This window comes from Balaenoptera musculus, chromosome 19 (genome assembly GCF_009873245.2).
Source record: "Balaenoptera musculus isolate JJ_BM4_2016_0621 chromosome 19, mBalMus1.pri.v3, whole genome shotgun sequence".
NCBI classification, from domain to species: Eukaryota; Metazoa; Chordata; class Mammalia; order Artiodactyla; family Balaenopteridae; genus Balaenoptera; species Balaenoptera musculus.
The window spans coordinates 32,164,178-32,173,051 of NC_045803.1; positions in this window are offsets into that span (position 1 = coordinate 32,164,178).

The following is an 8,874-nucleotide window of genomic DNA, read 5'->3' on the forward strand; positions in this document are numbered from 1 at the left end:
TTTGCTCCCTTCCTTCCTCCCCCGCCTTGATTGCTGAAGTCATATATTTTCTCTTGGTAGAAAATTTATAAATTATAGAAAAGAACTAAGAAAATCTCACCACCCAGAGATGGTCCTTGGTACCATTTTAGTATATATCCATGTAGACTATTTGGGGCATTATTAATTTTTAATTATGCATAATACACGAATATACTCTTCTTGTAAAAAGAATTAGAACATTACAGATAGGTCTCAAGTCCCCTTAGACAGCCAGCCCCACTCCTGGAGCTGGCTCCAGCCCTTGCCTCCCAGATGACGACTCATCAGGGTAATAAATATCATTCCAGACAGTTCTCTATGTATGTGGAGATGCAGAGACCTGGTTTTCTTTAAGTTAGTATATATTTTATATCACAACTTCAGCTTTGTGGTTGCATTTTTCTGCTTCACATTTGAGTACTTATTCTAATATCTGCTTACACATGTACTTCTAGAAAACACATTATTTTTGGGTTTTTTAAATTTGTTTGAACTGTATTTCTCATACTGTTGTGATTTATTGACTTAGGGCAGGGGGGTTGAGAGCACGGTCTCTGGAACCTGATTACATAGGTCTGAATCTTGTCTCTACTGCTTCTTAGCTGTGTGACCTTGGGCAGGTTACTTAAACTCTCAGTGCTTTGATTGTCTCCTTTGTAAAAGGAAGATTTTAGAAGTTAGTATCTCCCTTCCTAAAAGAGTTGTCATGAGGACAAAATGAGATAATACATGTCACCTATTAAAAACAGTGCCTGCCATGTGAAGGGCTGCAACTAATGTTAGGTCTGATAAATTTGTTGATATTTATAGGACCATCTCATCATCAAGTGGTGAAATAGCATAATGACTTAGAGCATGGGCTCTGCAGCCAGGATGACTGCTCCCTGGGTTCAAACCCCAGGATCACCATTGGCCCAATGAACTTTGGGAAAGTTTCTTAATTTTTCTATTCTTTATCTATAAAATGGCTTGACGATAATACCTTCTTTATAGGGTGAGAATTACGTTAATGTGCCTAAGTATTTAGGAGGGTACCTGCACTTAAGTGGTCTGATAATTTTCTTTTTGTCTGCTGCCAAATATTTCAAAGAATGATTATAGTACCTTTTTTTATTAATTAATTTTTTTTGGAGTATAGTTCCTTTACAATGTTGTGTTAGCTTCTACTGCACAGCAAAATGAATCAGCCTTACATATACATATATTCCCTCCATTTAGGACACTACAGTGCATTAAGTAGAGTTCCCTGTGCTATACGGTATGTTCCCATCAGTTGTCTACTTTATACGTAGTATCAATAGTGTATGTATGTCAGTTCCAATCTCCCAATTCCTCCCACCCCACCCCTTTCCCCCTTGGTGTCCATACATTTGTTCTCTACATCTGTGTCTCTATTTCTGCTTGGCAGTTAAGGTCATCTATACCATTTTTCTAGATCCCACATATATGTGATAATATACAATATTTGTTTTTCTCTTTCTGACTTACTTCACTCTGTATGACAGTCTCTAGGTCCATCCACGTCTCTACAAATGACCTAATTTCATTCCTTCTTATGGTTGAGTAATATTCCATTGTATATATGTACCACATCTTCTTTATCCATTCCTCTGTTGTTGGATATTTAGGTTGCTTCCATGAGCTGGCTATTGTAAATAGTGCTGCTGTGAACGTTGGGGTGCATGTATCTTTTTGAATTATGGTTTTTCTCTGGGTATATGCCCAGTAGTGGGATTGATGTGTCATATGGTAGTTTTATTTTTAGTTTTTTAAGGAACCTCCATACTGTTTTCCATAGTGGCTGTACCAATTTACATTCCCACCAACAGTGTAGGAGGGTTCCCTTTTCTCTGCACCCTCTCCAGCATTTGTTGCTTGCAGATTTTCTGATGATGCCCATTCTAACTGGTGTGAGGTGATACCTCATTGTAGTTCTGATTTGCATTTCTCTAATAATTAGTGATGTTGAGCATCTTTTCATGTTGGTTGGCCACCTGTGTGTCTTCTTTGGAGAAATGTCTATTTAGGTCTTCTGCCCATTTTTTGATTGGGTTGTTTGCTTTTATGGTGTTGAACTGCATGAGCTGCTTGTATATTTTGGACATTAATCCTTTGTCAGTTGCTTCGTTTGCAAATATAGTACCATTTTAAAAGCCATTTTTCTATTAATAGACACTTAGGCTGTTTACCCATTTCCTTTCTCATGTGTGTTTCTCTACCCAGAAGTGGAATTGCTGGGTCATTGGGTATGTACATTTCAATTTCTTTTTTAAATATTATTCTCTTAATTATCAATTTCTTAATATTTAAAAATGTATGTATAGATTTATTGTTTTAAATAGTGGGATTAGCAGTTGTAGCCAGTTTTTTTTTCCACTTAACTACATGGTGAATAATTTGCAAGTACAACAGCATTTTCTTTATCCACCTTTTTATAAGCGTTTTATTATGGAAAATTTCAAACATATATAAAAGTAGAGAGTATAGTAAAATGAAATGTACCCATCCCCCAGCTTCAACAAATGTCAACATTTTGCCAGACTCTGTATGACACTGCTAACGATGGCGTAATATGCATTGTAAGTGTGTGCTGTAATTTATCAAGCCTAGTCTCTACTGTTGGACAATTAAGACTTTATTTTTTCACCATGATAATGGGATTTTAGTATCTTGAATTTAGTGATGGGAGTAGAGGGGTTTCTTGCCATCCTGTTTTAGGCATTGCCCTGCTCCTTGCTCAGTCCAGCACTGACCCTCTTCTGCCCACAGGCTTCTCTGATTAAGAGCTGGAGACAAGAATTCTGTGCACGTGACTTTTTGAAGGCAAGAGGGAAGCAGAACAGGGAAGGAGGGGGCCCAGCACTGATGTGTTGTCAGGGGCTCTCTGTCCTTGACCTCTCCCCCTGGGGTGCTCTGGGGCAAAGCTCATACCACTGAATTGTCCTGCTATGAGCAAGGAGATGGGCTTTTTTCCCTCACATCTGCCCAGGGGTGGGGTGCAACGTGCCAGGCATCTTAAGGGGAGGCAGAGGCCCCAGGGTCAGGTGGAGGACGGTGACAGCCTGTAGGGGGGTCTGGAACACCCACACACCCACATCCTGCATCGTGAGACCCCGGCTCACACCTACTGATGACAAGGTTTCATAAGAAGCATGTGTGAGGTTAAAGCAAATCTAACCCCCAATACCTCAGAAGGTGATTGTATTTGGAGATAGTCTTCAAAGAGATAATTCAGTTAACATGAAGTCATGAAGGTGGGCCCTCATCCAATATGACTGATGTCCTTATAAAACAAGATTAGGACACAGACACGCACAGAGGAGAAGACAGCCATCTACAAACGAAGGAGAAAGGAGTCAGAAAAAAATCAACCCTGCTGACACCTTGATTTTGGACTTGTGGCCTCCAGAACCGTGAGAAAATAAATGTCTGTTGTTTACGCCAAAAAGAAAAAAATCTCCAGAGCTCTTGGATTAAACTGGAAGACTTGGGGTTGGAGAGGCAGGGGGCAGGAAATGTATGTGGAGATGCAGAGACCTGGTTTTCTTTAAGTTAGTATATAATCTAAACTGCTGCTAAACTCTCCTCTTTTCATATCTGGCTGCAAAGCCCACAGATGCCCAAGCTCAGGCTGCAGCTAGATATGGAACGAGATGAAAGACTGGGCCACGCGATGGCGCAAATGGAATTTAAGAAAGGAACAAAAAAAAGTATCAGCCAATAAATGGAGCAGGAGGCAGCGGGGGACATGGGGGGACAAAGTGGGAGGCAGATAATTCTAAGATTTGGCAGACGTGCGGGCCTTTGGAAAAGCTGGCAAGGGGCAAAGGAGCTACTGAGGAGGGGGTGGTTAGATTCTGGGATGGAGCTACTGACTGTCAGGAAGGAAGGGTGCACGCAGACAGGAGGGCAGTGTGGGACTCTCCTGGCTGCCTCAGAAAGTTCAGGTTCAGTATGCAGGGGAGGGTGGGCTTTTAGGGAGTTAAATATCCTCATCCTTAGAAGACCGAGGCCTGACCTTCTGAAGGTCACTGGCCAGCCGTCCATCCTGCTCCAGGAGACCCAGGAGGCAGGGGAGAGCAGATGCTGCAGTCCTCACCCCGGGGCTGCATCACACCCGCACACATTTCACTTGACTGGAATGTGAATGAGAAGGATCAAAATCTTTTAAACTCTGGGTCTCCAGGGACCAGTGTTCTTGCATGGCCCCGATGGGACCATCTCAGTAATGGCTGCCCCCTTTAAAGTGGTCGTGCCACCATCCCCACCACTCCCTAATGTGTGAACCTACCCATTTCACTCATTTGCAAGACCTGCCTGGCCCTGCAGCGGCTTGTGGCTTCCCACTCACCAAGGCTTTGAGGAGTCCAACCTCAGTTATCTTCTTCTTTTCCTCAGTCATTTTTTGAGGCTCCATATTTCTACCTCTGACTACAGCAATTTATCTGATGCCCAGGAAAGCAGTGATACAGAGGTGGGGTGGGGGGGTCAGTGGAAGGGGGAGACCAGCACGGAGGGTCAGGATGTGAGCCCTCGAACCAGGCTGTCTGGGTTCACATCCTGACTCCCCTGGTATCTCAGTTTTCTCATCTATAATATGGGGAAAACAAAATGAATATGCATATAAAGCTCTTAGCACTTGTAAAGCGCTCAGTATATCTTAACTATTACTGTGATTCCTAGTGAAACGGAGTCTCCCTAAAACTGAGTTCCTCTGCCGAGTTTATGATTAACCTCTCTATTATTTATTTATTTACTTATTTATTTAAAACTTTATTCCCCTTCTTGTTCCACACCTGTTCCTCCTCAGGATTGAGAAGTAATTTTTCCTCCTCAATTGAGGAAACTGTAACCAAGCAGGACTCTATGGGACCTTCCTGGGACAGAACCCCCATGTCCTCTACCTGCCTCCTGTTTGTAGAAAAACTTTAGCCTCCTTGGCCTCCCCCGAGCTCCAAAGAATAAATTTAATCAGAGAAGTGAGGAAATGCAGAAACAAAGAAAGCAAGACAAAATAATAGCTTAGCCATTAAAGTCAAGGACCTTCAATTCCTCTTCAAGGGCTATAGATAATCTTCTGAGCCAAATCCTTTGAGCTGTTTTGCAGATACTGAAACCCCCATCAGGTGGGAGAAGTTAACTGTATGCTGCCCACAAGCAGGTAGACCCCAGACCAGCTGGAACCAGAAGATTGATGATGTTGACTCCTGATTACCTCACCACCAACCAATCAGAAGAATGTCCATGAGCTGATCACACACTCCACAACTCCCTCTCCCTCACCCTGTCTTTAAACACCTTTCCCTGAAAGCCATGGGGAGTTTGGGCCTTTTGAGCATTAGCTGCCTGGACTCCTTGATTGGTCCTACAACAAACGCTGCACTTTCCTTCACCACAGCGTGGTGTCAGTAGATGGGCTTTACTGCGTGCAGGTGAGCAGACCCAAGTCTGGTTTGGTAACACTAGCCCTGGGTTGTGCTTCCACTGGCCATCAGCTACAAAGATATTCTCCCAGCTACCCTCACCCCTGACCACAGGCCTCTGTGATGGGGCTCTGCCTGCTCCCCCAGAGCCCCTGCAGTAGGCACCAATGTCCCGAGCATTCTTGCACCTCCCCACCCGAGCACCCTCCCACCAGGGCACTGTGTGCAGTGGACCCAGGCCCCTCTTCCCACCTCCACCCCACACCTTATGGTCCTCTGGAACTCAGGGAGCCAATCCCTTCCAAGCCACACGGCCTTCATGCCTCCCTCTCCAGTTCCAGAACTCACATCTGTCCTGTCCACCAGCATCAGGACACCCTGAGGAAGGGGGGTGATAAAAATGCCAATTCCTAAGCTGAAAAGTGTCAATTTCCTAGATCCCACGAATCAAAATCTCTGAGACTAGGGCTGGCAATTCATAAACACACTCAGTTTTTGAGATTAAATTACATTTACATTCAGTAAAATGAGCAAAACCTCAACTGCAGAGTTTGATGAGTTTTGACAGATGTACAACCCCATGTAACCCACACCCCAGTCAAGACACAGAACATGTACATCACCCTAGCAGTTCCCCGGCCCCCCCAAGTCAATACCTCTCACCCACCCACAACCACTGTTTGATTTCTATCCCATGTTGGTTTCATCTATTCATGAACTTCGTTTAAATGGAGTCCTATAGTATATATCAATACTTTGTTCTGGCTTCTTTTACTCAGCCCACTGTTTTTGAAATTCATTCGTATTGTTGTGTATATCAATAGTTTATTCCTTCACATCTCTGACTAGTATTCCATTGTATGCATGCCCCACAGTTGGGTTATCCATTCTTCTTTGATGGACATTCAGGTTGTTCCCAGTTTGGGGCTGCTGTGAAGAAAGCTGCTATGAGCATTCTTACCTAAGTCTTTTTGTGGACAATAAGCTTTCATTTCTCTTGGGTAGATACCTAGCAGTGGAATTTCTGGGTCTTTATTAGAATCTGCCAAACCTTTCTAAAATGGTTGTAGCCTTTAAGATTCCATCCAGCAGAATATGAGAGTTCAGTTGCTTCACATTTCTGTCAACACTTGGTATTATCAGGCTTTTAAACTGTAGTCATTCTAGTGGGTATGAAGAAGTGGATCATTGTGGTTTGAATTTAGATTTCCCTGATGACTAAGGATATTGACTATTTTTTCACGTTTATTGGTATTTTTATATGCTCTTTCATGAAGTGCCTATTGAAGTCTTTTGACCATTTAGAAACATTGGATTATCTTTTTAATTATTATTCATAATTATTAATTTTCAGAAGTTCTTTTATATATTCTTGTAGTGTAAGCCCTGACAATTTTTTCTTTTTTGTAACACAGTGCCTGACATCCTCGCTGAGGCATCCATTTCAAAGAGGCATCCTCGGCTTCCCTGGTGGTGCAGTGGTTAAGAAGCCGCCTGCCAATGCAGGGGACACAGGTTCAAGCCCTGGTCCGGGAAGATCCCACATGCCGCAGAGCAACTAAGCCCGTGCACCACACTACTGAGCCTGCGCTCCTGAGCCCGTGAGCCACAACTACTGACCCATGTGCCACAACTACTGAAGCCCGCACGCCTAGAGCCCGTGCTCCGCAAACAAGAGAAGCCACCGCAATGAGAAGCCCGCGCACCACAACGAAGAGTAGCCCCTGCTCACCGCAACCAGAGAAAAGCCCGTGCGCAGCAACAAAGACCCAACACAGCCAAAAATAAATAAATAAATAAATAAAATAAATTTAAAAAAAAAAAGAGGCATCCTCTTCAAAGGCAACTATTTAGAGTAAACACACTGCCAGCCCCACGGCAAGATAAATGGCCAGGCTGCCTCCCCCACCAAGGTGCCTTTATTTTTAGAGATCTTGGTTGATTTCAACAACTGACCTTTGGGTTACTTGTTTTTTTTCTCTTCTCATGCTTTAAAATTCCCACCTGCATATTTTAAGTTCACCAATAAAGAGTGAGTTCAAGAAAACCTAGACCCCCCCAACCCCCAAGCCCAATAAAAGCAGAACCCCAGGCCCATGCATGCTCTCTCTGTCTCTAACCTTGATCTTAGATGTGCTATGTAATTTCTGTGTGGCCCCAGATGTGCTGTGTAATTTCTAGATCTTGTAAGTAAAAAAACCCTCTTTTTTTCAAAGTTTCCTGACGCTTATAGCTGAAGGGTGTCTTCAGTCATAATAAGAACCATAAAGGCTGGTCCATCCACAACACTGGTTATTGATAGTCTGAGACCAGTGCACAATTCTGGACATATGTCCTTTGTCCTAGATAACTATTAAGAAAATTTCCTTTCAGTCTATGGCTTGCCTTTTCATTTTCTTATGGTATCTTTTGATGATCAGAAATTTTAATTTTTGATGAAAACCAGTTTGTTTTGTCCTTTTTGATCAGTGCTAGTTTTCTGCCTGAGAATCTTTGCCTACTGACTATAGTTCTAGCAAGTTTCTCAGGTGATTCTGTTTTGCACTAAAATTTGAGGTCCACTGGTCTCAGATAATGGTACACTGTTGGGTGTTTTCCCCTGCTGGCACCCTTCCTCCTAATACATGCATGCACGTACACACACACACACACACACACACCTGACACATGGACAAGGAATCTGAAACTTAAGAACCCAAGATATGATGGGTCAGAGACAATGGGTTTGCCCCCAGTATCCACCTTCTTCCTCTTCGTAATAAGAACCCAGCAGTTATCTGGGACATGGACATCCAGCTAAGGCATTTCCCAGCCTACTTTGCAGCCAGTGATGGCCAGGTAACCAAATTTTGTCCAATGACTGTAAGTGGAAGTGAATATAAAACTGTAGGAATATATCTTTAAAGGGAATGAGGAGCTGCTTCAGGTCCCTGACTTCCTTTCTGCTAGCTGGAACCTGGGCATAACAGCTGGATCTTAAGCAACCACCTTGAACAGTGAGGCAGGATGCTAAGGATGGTGGAGCAACAGTGTAGAAGGAGCCTGGGTCCTTGATGACTCAGGAGCCACTACCTTGTCTGGATGGGCTCCCTTCAGACTTCTCTTACGTGACAGAGAAATAATGTCTTAGCTTGTTCAGGCCACTAGGTGTTGGTGTTGTTATCATTATTGGCTTTTGTTTGTTTTATGCAGCTGAATTGAATACAAACTTCTACACTTCGCTGTTTTCCTTTGAGGGAGAAGGAACAAATCATCTTTTCATTCTTTGTTAGTGGATGCTGACAAATTAAAAAAAAAAAAGCAAAGCAAAACAAAAACAAAAAAAACGGACACGAATTAATTTCTCAGGAACTCACCCTATCACATCTTGTTTGGAAAGAAGTTGAGGAATCTGGAACATTCCTACAGCCTCTAACGTTTTCGAAGCACT